We start from the raw sequence: 12537 nt of genomic DNA, 5'->3' as shown, positions 1-12537 counted from the left end.
CCCTCTGGCACGGAGGCAAATCCCATCCTCTCCTTGTCCTTCCTCCCCCAGACAAGGAACTGAGGATGGAGACCAGGGAGGACAAATCCCCACGGCAGAACCTCATGGAAGAGGCCGTTTTGAGCGGCTCCATGGCTCACGAATCCAACAGGGAGGAAAATCCCCAGAGATCCCACAGGAGGAGGGGCTCCAAACCCATCCCAGGGTGCTCTGAGGAGGAAAGACCCACCCTGTGCCGGGAAGGCGGCCGGAGATCCAGCCAGGGCTCTGAGCTGGTGGTCCATGAGCAGCTTCAGGATGGGGAGAAGCCCTACATGTGCTTGGAGTGTGGGAAGAGCTTCAGCCAGAGGAAAACCCTCGTCAGCCACCAGAGGATCCACACTGGGGAATGGCTCTACAAGTGTGGGGACTGTGGGAAGGGCTTCAGCTGGAGATCCCAACTCATCATCCACCAGCGCATCCACACTGGGGAGAGGCCCTACGAGTGTCCTGAGTGTGGGAAGAGGTTTCAGACCAGCTTCACTCTCCTCGTGCACCAGCGAATTCACACAGATGAGAGGCCTTTCCGCTGCCCTGACTGTGAGGAGGGCTTCAAGCAAAACTCCAACCTCATCAGGCACCAGCGCATCCACACTGGGGAGAGGCCCTATGAGTGTGGAGAATGTGGCAAGAGCTTCAGCCAGAAGTCCCACCTGACCATCCACCAGATGATCCACACTGGGGAGAGGCCCTACGAGTGTCCTGAGTGTGGGAAGAGGTTTCAGAGGAGCTCCAATCTCGTCCTGCACCAGCGGATTCACACGGATGAGAGGCCCTTCCGCTGCCCTGACTGTGGGGAGGGCTTCAATCGAAACTCCACCCTCATCATCCACCGGCGTATCCACACTGGGGAGAGGCCCTATGAGTGTCCCCAGTGTGGGAAGAGCTTCACCCAGAGCTCTCACTTGACCAGACACCAACGGAGGCACCAGTAAGGGAAGCTCTGCGAGTGCCCCAAGTTCAGGAAGAGCTTTGTTCACTGCTCCAGCTTCATCCCCCCTTGGAGGACCAACTTTGGGAAGAGACCTGGTGATCCATGTTCCCTGGGATCCATGCTGGGAAGACACCTGTACCTTTTCCTGCCCGTGGCAATGTCATGATGTGGGATCAAAGAATGTGAGACTGTGATCATGGTCCATTATATTCAGTCCCATCTCAGGTCATTGCCAGGGGCAGGAAAAGGACTTCCCCTCTCTCACCAGAGAAGGGTGTCCTTTCTTGGCAGGAGGAAATACGTGGCCAGGAAGAGTCAGTTGGTGGTATTTTAGTTTTCCCTGTGAATGGTTTGTCTTATCCTTTCTGTTACCAAAATTGTTTCTGTGTCTGTTTGTTCCTTATCCTGTTGCTGTTCCAAATAAATTGTTCTTTTCCCAGCCTGGGATCTTTGCCTTTTGTGCTTTCCATGGCAGGCGGGAGGGAAGCGAGCAGCAGCGCGGTTTCAGCAGGAGCAGGAAATTGGGGAATGCCATTCCTGAAGCCCAGCCCGTGGAAACCGAGCATCCCAGCTGGTGCCAGGCCTGGTTGCCATGGCAGCAGCCTTGGGAGCGGGTCCCTGGCTGGGGGCTGCGGGAACCTCTTCCCTCTGGTGCCCAGGGCCAGGAGTGGAGGGAGCGGCTGGAGCTGAGGCGGGCAGGTTTAGGCTGGATGTGAGGAAAAGGTTTTTCCCGCGAGGCTGCTGGGGCACTGAACAGGCTCCCCAGGGAAGGCTCCCAGCTCCAGGGCTGGCTGAGCTCCAGCAGCGTTTGGCCAGCGCTGCCAGGCCCAGGCTGGGATTGTTGGGGTGTCCTGTGCAGGGCCAGCAGTTGGACTGGAGGATCCCCATGGCTCCCTCCCAACTCAGCCAATTCTGTGGCTCTGTGATCCCATGAGCCTGGGGATGGGACTGCAAATGGTTGCCATGGCAACGGGCTCTGGCTCCAGGTCTGAGTCAGGCAGAGACAGGGGCTCCACAGAGACCTCCCAGGGGTTTCTGGGGATGCTGAAGAGCTGTGTTGTCAGACGCAGTCACAGCAATTCCGTGGTGACATCCCAGGGGTCCCTGGGCTGCAAAGGCACCGCTCTGTCACAGGCATTCCCGGGGGCTCCACGGCGACATCCCAGGAGTCCCCAGGCTGCCAAAGAGCCGGGATGTCACAGACACTCCCTGGGCTTCCTGTCATGGGCAGAGTGGGAGCTTCAGGCAAAAGCTTTATTTCTTTATTGGAGAAACCCCTGCTGTGTCATGAGGTGGAGAAATGACACTCAACAGCCACCAGGGATCCTCACCCCCCTTCCAGGAATGCCTAGGCTTTTAAATTCCTTCTAAGAGAGGAGATTGGGAGTGGCAGGATCCAATCCCAGCCCCCAGACTTTGTCAAAGTGTTATAGGTAAAGATTGGACAGGTGGAATTGAAACATAATGCAATTTGTCCCACAGGATTAACAAGGGAATATCATCCATCTTTTCTGATGTCCATTGCCAAAACTGGTACTCTCCCTAAAACATTTCCTGTATCCGAGGCTATCTCCCAGAAAAAAACTGCAAACTCTGGCTGGCCTTGGCCTCTGGTGGTCCCGACACATCTTCCCCTGAAACAGTGGGGCTCTGTTCCTTCCTTCCTGGGAAAAGCACCAGCCTTCTTGTCCAAGGACCATTTTTAATTTGGCTGCCCAAATTTCATATATCCAAGGATTGCTCCCAGAAAGAAGCTGCTGAGACAGAGAGGTCGGGTTGGCCCTGTCCTCTGGTGATGTTCTTACACTATGAGAAGATGGTTTTAATTCGGAAACACTTTGCAGAAATCTCAGAGATCTCCCAAGGAGGGGTTTTGAGGCCTCAGGCACATGACCATTCTATAGGGACAAAGGAGTTCTGTGCTCCATGGGGTGGAGACTGAGGACAGTGGAGGATAGCCATGAGAGTATTTAAATAGTGGTTTCAGAGATGGTGAATCCTTCTGACATACACAGAGTTGTCAGCAAAGGAAAGGGCCAGCGATGTGGGGCAGCCAGGGAATGACGACAGCCTGCAGGGACAGAGGCACAGGGCATGGACACCACAGGGCAGCCTGGGCTGGAGAGGGCACAGGGATGGGCAGCAGCTGCAAGGCCCTGCCAGAGGCAACTTGTGCAGCCCTTTGGCCATGGCTGCTGGCCCTGGGCCTGAGGCCAGCAGGGGACAAGTGACCCTGGCAGCCCTGGGGCCTCATTGCCTCCTTGTCCCTGCTCAGCAGCCTGGCAGGGGCCGCCCCATGGTGCTGCCCTTGGCATTGCACATCCCCACATGCCAGTGGCCCGGGAAGAGCCCTGAGCAATGAGGGAGGGACAGCATCTGCCTTGCCAGGGGCTGGGGCTCAGCCCTTGGCCCTTGCCATTCCTGAAACACATCCAGCTTTGCTCAGCACCACAGACACCTTTCCCTTGCTTGTCCCCAGCTGCCATCAGGGCCTCCAGTCTTCTGCTCTGCCTGGAACCTGGGGACGCTTTCTCACTCGTGTCTCTCATTTCAACTACAAGAAACTTCAGTGTTTCCATCTGACTTGGAGCTCTTGAGGAGTTTCTGGAGCACACTCTGAGGGACTGAGTGTGATGCCAAGAGCCCCAAAGGCCCGAGAGGGTGATGAAAGTGCTGGTGCTGTGTCTGTGCTGCTGAGCTGGGCCGGGCTCCTGGCCCAGAGGCAGCTCCTGGCAAGGGCAGCGCTGCAGAGAGACAGCTCTGGCCAGGAGCAGCTCCTGAGCACAGCCCAGCAGGGCTGGGGCCCTGCCAGGGCAGCTCAGGGACACAGAGAGCAGGCCCAGACAGAGCTGCCAGGGGCTCAGCACTGGCAGGGGCTGTGGGATGTGCCAGAGGGGGCTGTGTCCCAGCAGCACCTCTGTGGCTGTGTCCTGGAGCCCCAGAGCAGCTGTGATGTCAGAAAGGGGCTGTGTGACAGCTCTGAGTGGGTTGTGTGAGGTCACAGATGGGGCTGTGACATCCCAGAGTTTGTTGTGTGAGGTCACTGAGCAGCTACAGCGTCTAGAGGGGACTGTGTGACATCACAGAGAAGGCTGTGTGTCACCCTGAAAACTCAGATTCTGAGCTTGCTAACATAGTTTTCTAAAGACTTTCCCAGGACAGTAACTGTAAACATAGATATGTGTACATTCTTTCTGTTACACGTCTTGTGATGAGCATCTCTCATGGCCAGTGCAGGGGGAAAGTGTTATCCTGACCATCCAATCCCTGGCCATGGTCAGAAGCCTATAAATCCTGGGAGGAAAAATAAACTCTGCTCTTTCTTGCACCACACCTCAACCTGTGTCCGTGTGATCTATTGATCTTTAGCAGCAACAGCTGTGACATCACAGAGAGGACTGTGACATTAGACATTAGATATATGACACCACAGAGCAGGCTGTGCCATCACTGATTGATTGCATGACATCACAGACCAGGCTGTGAAGCCACATGGTTGTGATATGAAATCCTAGAGTGGGCAGTGACATCACAGAAAAGCAATGTGACATCTCAGGACAGGTTGTATGACATGAAAGTGCCAACTGTGAGATCATCGAGTGAACTGTGAAATCAAACATGGCTGTGTGACATTACGGGAGGACATGTGATATCACTAGGTGGTTTTGTGACATGTAAGAGACGGTGTGACATCACAGAGCAGGATGTGACATCACAGAATGGTGGTGTGACAACCAGGGGCAGGTTGTGTGACATCAGCAAGTGGGCTGTGACATCACAAGTGGCTGTGCGACATCACAGGGTGTACTGTGAGGTCACTGGGGAGGTCTCTTCGCACCGACCCCCCCTCACAGTTCCCCCCAGAGAAGTCCAACCCTGCCCTTGCAGCAGCCTGTCTGCACAGAAACACTTCCAGGGCTCTCTGCATTTCCCTTCCCTCACTCTTGCCTCACTCACACACCTCCCAACAACCCACTTGGTGCTTTCAGCTGCAAGGAGTTCAAAGCTTGTCTGTCCTTCAGCAGCTGCTCTAATTCTGCCTTCAGACAACTCTGGGGTTGTGTTTATTGTAGAACTCCCTGTGTGTCTGAAACATTCCTTGTGTGGCTCTGCCTTGGGGAAGGGGAACCTCCTTGGTGGCACCTTGGGCTTGGCACACACCTGAGGAGGGTGTCTGTTTTCCATGGGGAAACTCAGCAGTTTTGGATTGCTAAAATCAAAGAAGGAAAACCCCTCTTTGCCTGAGTGCAGCCAGTTCTGTGAGCAAAGCAGGTCCCAGGGGAGTGAGGAGAGAGAGGATGGGGCTGGGGAATGTGGAGCAAGGTTGTCCCCACTGGGTCAGACCTCAAGGCACAGCTTCTCTGACCTGGCCAGACCTCCTTAGGAGAGACCCTGGATCAATATCCATCACTGAATGCTGCAATCACCTCTGCTCTAAAGAGAACAGGAATAAAAGACACCCTTTAAAATAGGAATACATATTTCTTAGAAGCTCTTAGAACTATTTCTCCATAACCATTGTAGGAAACTTTCCTAAGAACGGAACAAGACCAGAGGGAAATCAAGGCACAGCCATGATTTGTTAGGATTTGCTTGATCCTAATGAGCCCCATGGTGCATTTGGAGCTGAGCCCTTGAACCTCAGGGCCTGAGAGGAGATTGCACAAACCTTTCCAGGAGTCCAAGTCAGAGGAAACACCCAAAGTGTCTCCAGGCATTAATGGGTCCCACTGAGGTCCATCCCAAACACAGGCTCCTCATGGACTCCTTGGAGGAGAGAACTGGAGGCCAGGATTGCACAAAAACCTCCCAGAGACTCAGTGTGGGAAGGAAAATCCAAAGTAGCTGAAAAACCCCTGAGTATCTCAAAGTATTGATGAGCCCCACTGAGTGTCAATGCAAAGCTCCCAAGGGACTCGTTAAAGCAGATAATTGGGGCCAGGATTGCACAAACTTCTCAGAGACTCAAGGTGGGAAGGAAAAAGGAAAGTACCTTAAGAACCTGAAGTTCCTTGAAGCATTAATGAGCCCCACTGAGTGTTGTTACTGACAAAGCCTCTCAAGGGACTAATTACAGCAGATAATTGGAGGCCAGGATTGCACAAAGCTCTCAGAGACTCCAAAGCAAAAGCCAAAGTCCTTTGAAAAAGCTGCAGTCCTTGGGAGCATGAAGGAGCCCCCAGGGCCATTCCTGAGCAAGGCTCCCCAGGGACTCCTTCCAGCAGATCCCTGAGGCCACTGGCATGTGGGCTAGGGGGGATGCTGAGGGCAGGCCAAGGGGGTGACAGTGGCCAGCCTTGCTGGGGCTGTGCCAGGAGGCCCCAGGGCCTCAGGACAAGGTGTCTCCTCACAGCCCTTGCTGGCACAGCTTTGGCTGCTGTGGCCCAGGGCACCAAGCCTTGGCTTCTCTTTGTCCCCAGCTGTCATCAGTGCCTCCAGTTCTCTGCTCTGCCTGGGGCCTGGGGACACTTTCTCAGTCATGTCCCTCAGTGGGACCCATTAAAAGTGAAAGAAACTTTGGAGTTGGATTCTGACTTGGAGTTCTTGAGAGCTTTCTTCCCCTCCCTGTCAGGGACTGATGTTCAGGGCCTCAGCACAAAGCCCCAAGAGGCTCATTAAAGTCCTGCTGCTGTGTCTGTGCTGCTGAGCTGGGCCGGGCTCCTGGCACAGAGGCAGCTCCTGGAAACCAAGAAGAGCTTCAAAAGCACATTTCTCTTGCTGAGCAGCTCTTCTGCCAGCCCAGCAGGGCTGGGGCACTGCCTGCAGCCACCCTGGGCACAGCCCAGAGGCACAGAGAGCTTCAATCAGTCACGGCTGGGAAGGTGCTGAGAAGTGCCTGGGGCAGAATCCCTGCCAGCCCTTGACACAGGAAGCCTCTGGCTGCAGGACAATGCAGCTGCAGCTCCTGGAGCCATCTCCTAAAGCTGGAACATGCCAGTGCCTACAGACTCTGTGAGTACATTCTCTGCCTGTCCCTTGTGCAGAGCAGCCAGGGGTGCCCAGGGCTGTCCTGCAGAGCAGGGTCCTGCAGCCCAGGGCGCTGTGCTGGGGCAGGGACTCTGCTGCCTGCCAGGGACAGCTCTCAGCCGGCCCGGGGAGCTGCTCCCAGCGCTGGGGAGAAGCTGTGGGGGGAAGGAGCCACCCTGAGCAGGGCAGGGGCTGCTGCTGAGAGGGGCTGTGTGGGGCAGGGCTGCTCCCAGCTCCAGTCCTGCCTGGGCACAGCTCCAGAGGACACTTCCCAAAAGAAGGTGAGCCTGGGATTGATGTAAAGATCAGGAGCTTCCCTGAGACTGTGCTCAATTTCTTGCTTTAAGCAGGGTGGGAAAATTGAGATGATGACGAAAAGATTTTTGCTTTTTATGCATTTTTAATATATTTTTAGATCTGTAGACTAATATTATATAGTTACAAAATTTTAATCCTTTATTAACTCTATAAAATTACTAGTACATACTTATATAACTATTATCCTTAATTAACTCTAGCATGTTTCCTAACTTTTCTCTTAGATTTTAGAACAATAATCTGATCTTCTAAATACATTTCTGAAATACTGTATTGTCTTATCATCAGGGACAGAAGCTACAGGAAGAGCATTTTGTTTTCTAACCAGAATGTGAGCAGTCATAACAAAAAGTGGGGCAAAGAAATCCTTGGACCTACTCCAATGGGTTGACTCAAGGGTGTGTAACTGGGGCAGCTGAATCTCCTATTGAATGTTTCTGTTAAATATCCTAATTAATCAACCTTAATAAATTGTTGAAATAAGCGGCCGGGTGCACCCCATCCCCACTGGAAAACCTGGAAGCTTCCAATAAAGGTCTGGTTTTTACTTTACTTTACAACAGTTCTAACACTGTTGCAAAGGTTTGGGGCTTTTTTCTCTTTTGATTATAGACAAAAGCAGGATGAGAGAAGCAGAAGAGGAATTGTAATCCCAGAATCACAGAACATTCTGAGTTGAAGGGGACACACCAGGAACAGCAAAGTAATGTTTGAACATTTACAGAGATGCCAGAATTGTAAGTTTGGGTGCTCAGTCTCTCTGCTGGGAGCCTCCTAAACAGGCTAAATGCACTGCTCTGATATTGTCATTGGTATCTGGGGCTCTCAGGGAGGCTCTGGCATCTGCAGCAGCTGAGTCAGGCCCTGCCCTTGGGATTGCTGCCAGGCAGGTGTGTCCATGGGAATGGGGTGTCCCAGCTTCCCTGTGACCTGTGGGGCTGTGGGCAAAGCAGTCCATGGCAAAGGGGAATGAGCTGAGCCCCTCCCTGAGATCCCATCATGGGCACACCTGGGGATCTCCTTGCTGTGTCCTTCCAAGCTCTGAGCTGCCCTCCTGGCTGCAAATCTGTGCCAGAGCCTCTCAGAGTTCCCTGAATGTCCCACGGGGAAGGGCAGAGATGCCACAGCTGAGGAAATGCTGTTGGCTCTGCCAAGGGAGCCGTGAGTGTCCTTGGCAGAGATGGGTGCTGAGACCTTGCCCAGAGACCTTTAGAGAGGGTGAGACATTCAGGGATCCCTCTGCTCTGGGCAGGGTCTGGTTTATGCCAGGGTGACACAGGAGTGAGATTGTGCTCTGATTCCAGCCAAAGGTGCAAACCCAGGGCAGCTGGGAACAAGCCCATCCAGCCCCTCACCTTCCCTAAGCCACAGGGAATCCTTTGCCTCTCACATCTCTCAGTGGGAAATTCTGAGTGCAGCAGAAATGCTGAGGATTTCTGACCTCAGAGAACCAGGAATGATTTGTGGGTAGGAAAACAATTTGTAAAACCAACTCCTGCTATACTTTAGAAGTGTGTGTGCAGATGGCAACAAGCCTTCCTGCATTAGGAGTGATTCCCCTGACAAATCCTGAATTTCCAGCCTAGTCCCTCTCCTGCATGGCCACAAACCCAGGGCAGCAGGGCAGGGATGGCTCCTGGAGAGCCTCCAGACACAGGCCTGGCTGCTCCTGGAACACACAGACAGCACAGCTGGAGATCAGTCAGGGACCTGGGTGAAGTTTTCCCAGAGCAGGAACAAGGGCGGGTGAGTCCCAGCCTCTCCCGATTTGTCACTGCTTTTTTTCTTCATCAACAGGTCCCCATGTGCAGCCACAGCAAATGTCCAACAGCAGCTCCATCAGCCACTTCCTCCTGCTGGCATTGGCAGACACGCGGCAGCTGCAGCTCCTGCACTTCTGCCTCTTCCTGGGCATCTCCCTGGCTGCCCTCCTGGGCAACGGCCTCATCATCAGCGCCGTAGCCTGCAGCCACCACCTGCACAGCCCCATGTTCTTCTTCCTGCTCAACCTGGCCCTCAGCGACCTGGGCTGCATCTGCACCACTGTGCCCAAAGCCATGCACAATTCCCTCTGGGACACCAGACACATCTCCTACACAGGATGTGCTGCACAAGTATTTTTTTTTGCTTTTTTCATCTCAGCAGAGTTTTCCCTCCTGACCATCATGTGCTACGACCGCTACGTGTCCATCTGCAAACCCCTGCACTACGGGACCCTCCTGGGCAGCAGAGCTTGTGCCCACATGGCAGCAGCTGCCTGGGCCAGTGCCTTTCTCTATTCACTGCTGCACACAGCCAATACATTTTCCCTGCCTCTGTGCCAGGGCAATGCCCTGGGGCAGTTCTTCTGTGAAATCCCACACATCCTCAAGCTCTCCTGCTCCAAATCCTACCTCAGGGAACTTGGGCTCATTGCTGTTAGTGCATGTTTAGCACTTGGCTGTTTTGTGTTCATTGTTTTCTCCTATGTGCAGATCTTCAGGGCTGTGCTGAGGATCCCCTCTGAGCAGGGAAGGTACAAAGCCTTTTCCACCTGCCTCCCTCACCTGGCTGTGGTCTCCCTGTTCCTCAGCACTGCAGGATTTGCTAACCTGAAGCCCCTCTCGATCTCCTCCCTATCCCTGGATCTGGCACTGTCAGTTCTGTACTCAGTGGTGCCTCCAGCCCTGAACCCCCTCATCTACAGCCTGAGGAACCAGGAGCTCAAGACTGCAGTGTGGACACTGATGACTGGATGGTTTAAAAAAACATTAAACTGCTGGCCAATTTCTGCAAATCACTTATAATAAAAATCACCTTTGATACTTCCTGTTGGTTTCATTTTGGAGGTTTTCTGTGTTTTCCTTTTTTAATTTTGTCCACAAAGAAATGTCATTGTTTGTGCCATTTCTCATTTTGTTTCTCTCCACCTGCCCTGTGGCCACACACTGTGCCAATGAGGGGCTGTGCTCTTGATGGCTTTCAATGAAGTAAAGGACCTCCCAGGAAAGTTTTCTCCAGAGATGCCCCTTTTGTTCCCTTCTCTGGAGCTGCAGCAGCAGTGTCTGGGTGCAGAGCTGGGGGCAGATCAGTGCTGGCACAGCAGCTGTGCCCAGGAGCAGCAGCACTTGGTGTTGCCAGTGCTGCTCCCGTGCCACTGCCCCGCTGCCCTCCTGGCCCTGGTGTTGCTGCAGGGCCTGAGTGCTCTCGGGGCCGGGCACAGCCCTGGGGTGGCAGTGCCGGGGCTGCAGCAGGGACAGGCCATTGGCACTGCTGGGGCAGCGCTGACGCCTCAGGGCAGGGCCTGGGGGCTCCAGGCTCCTTGCCCAGGCTCTCTCAAGAACACGGCCAGGCCAAAGCTCAGCACAGAAAACCCCCGTGAGCAGCCCCAGGCTGGCCGTGGGCAGGCTGGGGGCAAACAGCATGGCTGGGGCTCTGCAAGGTCCCTGGGGGAGATGGGAAGGAGCAGCAGAGCAGGGGCTGATCCATCCCCACTGCGCTGGACACCCCAGGGCAGCATCCCAGAGCGTCCTCATGGAGCTGCCAACAACATCCCCCCTGTGCAGCCCTGGCCTCTCCCCCAGCTCAGAGAGGTGCCGCATCCTTGCAGGCACAGACACGGCAGCACTGGCTCAGGAGCCCCTGTTTGCACTGCCCAGAGCAGGTGTCAGCACCGCCATGGTGCTGCTGTGGGGAGATGAACCTGAGGGAGCACAAATGCCATCAGCCCCTGGGGCCAGGCAGGGCTGGGTGACAGGAGGGAAACCACTCAGGTTTGTCATGGCCTCTGAAGTCACACAGAAAATTTGTTCCCATGAGCTGTGAGTTTCCTGTGCCACTGGAGACCTTGCTGCTCAGAGCCAGGGCTGCCTGGCAGCCACCCCCAAATGGCCCTGAGCATTTCCTCTGCTTCCCCTTTGCTTTCTTTACTCCTCCTGATCCAGATTTCTTCCTATTCCTTTTGATTAATAACCCCAGCTCCTTCAGCCACTCCGGAAAGACTTGTGCTCCAGACCCCTCACCAGCCTTGTTGCCCTTCTCTGGACATGCTCCAGCCCATCCATGCTGCCCAACCAGTGCCAAGCACAGGGGAAGAATCCGTGCCCTGGTCCTCCTTGCCACACCGTTCCTGATCCAGGCCAGGAGCCATTGGCCTCCTTGGCCACCTGGGCACACTGCTGGCTCATGCCCAGCCTCCTGTCCATCAGTGCCCCAGCTCCCTTTCTGCCTGGCTGCTGTCCAGCCACTCTGTCCCCAGCCTGGAGCACTGCAGGGGTTGTTGGGACCAAAGTGCAGGACCTGGAACTTGGACTTGTTAAACCTCACCTTGTTGGGTTTGGGCCCTGGATCCAGCCTGTCCAGCTCCCTGTGCAGAGCCCTCCTACCCTGCAGCACATCAACACTCCCAGCCAACCTGGTGTCACCACAGTTCCATGGGGCCCTGGAGTGTCACAATGGTCTCCAGGATTCCATGAAGCCTCCCAGCAATCCAATTTTGGATCATACTGGGAGTAGCTGGACTCATACTGGGAGTATCTGAGAATGACTGGGAACACACCATGCACATCATCCCCCATACTGGGGGTGACTGGGAGCAACTGGGAGCATGCTGGGAGCCAATGGCATCATACTGGGACTGACTGGGTTGATCTAGCCAGAGGCAACTGGGACCATCCTGGGAGTGCTGCCATGTGACAAGGATCATACTGGAGCTTACTGGGCTCATGATGGTGTTGAAAGGGAACAACTGGGATCTCTGAACACCAAAGGTTCCTTTCCTGCTCACTGAAGAAGGAGCTTCCCAGTATCCATGTGTGAGGGGACCTTCACCTGAACCAGATGCTGTTAGGAGAAAAAGCTGCCTCTGCTGGAAAATCCCACACAACAAGTCAATGCCAAGAGAGCATTTTGCTTTCACAACTTCCCTCCTGGAGCCACAGTCCTTTTGGATCACACAGCAAGCAAGAGAACAGCACAAAATACAAGGCTGTGTCCAGTTTTTGGCTGGACCAGCAAACAGAGGGAGGAATGCCAGGGTTCACTGCCACAGACTCTTCTCCTCTGGGGAACAGAACCCCCCAGGCTCCATTCCAAATGCTGTGCACACCCTGCTGGCTACAAACAACCCCTTTTTTAAGAAGTTGTTGGCAAGAGCTCTCCCAAATAAATGGCATCTTAATGGCAATTTTGTTTCAAAATCACCTCTGTTCCAAAGGAAGAACACAAAGCCCACAGCAATCCAAAAGGCACATATGGTGCACCTGGGGAAATCCTCGACTTAGGGGCCCAGTGGGTTAAAA

At 54.2% G+C, this 12537-nt stretch overlaps 1 protein-coding gene across 1 annotated transcript in view; it reads right to left on the bottom strand.

Moving 5' to 3' along the window:
* LOC147647194 (uncharacterized) overlaps positions 1-12537 on the bottom strand; it is an 83425-nt gene that overhangs the window by 52764 nt on the left and 18124 nt on the right. The window lies entirely within an intron of this gene.

The sequence above is a fragment of the Cyanistes caeruleus genome, unplaced genomic scaffold, assembly GCF_971803275.1.
Source record: "Cyanistes caeruleus unplaced genomic scaffold, bCyaCae1.hap1.1 HAP1_SCAFFOLD_65, whole genome shotgun sequence".
NCBI classification, from domain to species: Eukaryota; Metazoa; Chordata; class Aves; order Passeriformes; family Paridae; genus Cyanistes; species Cyanistes caeruleus.
This window is presented reverse-complemented; position numbering and strand designations above follow the sequence as displayed.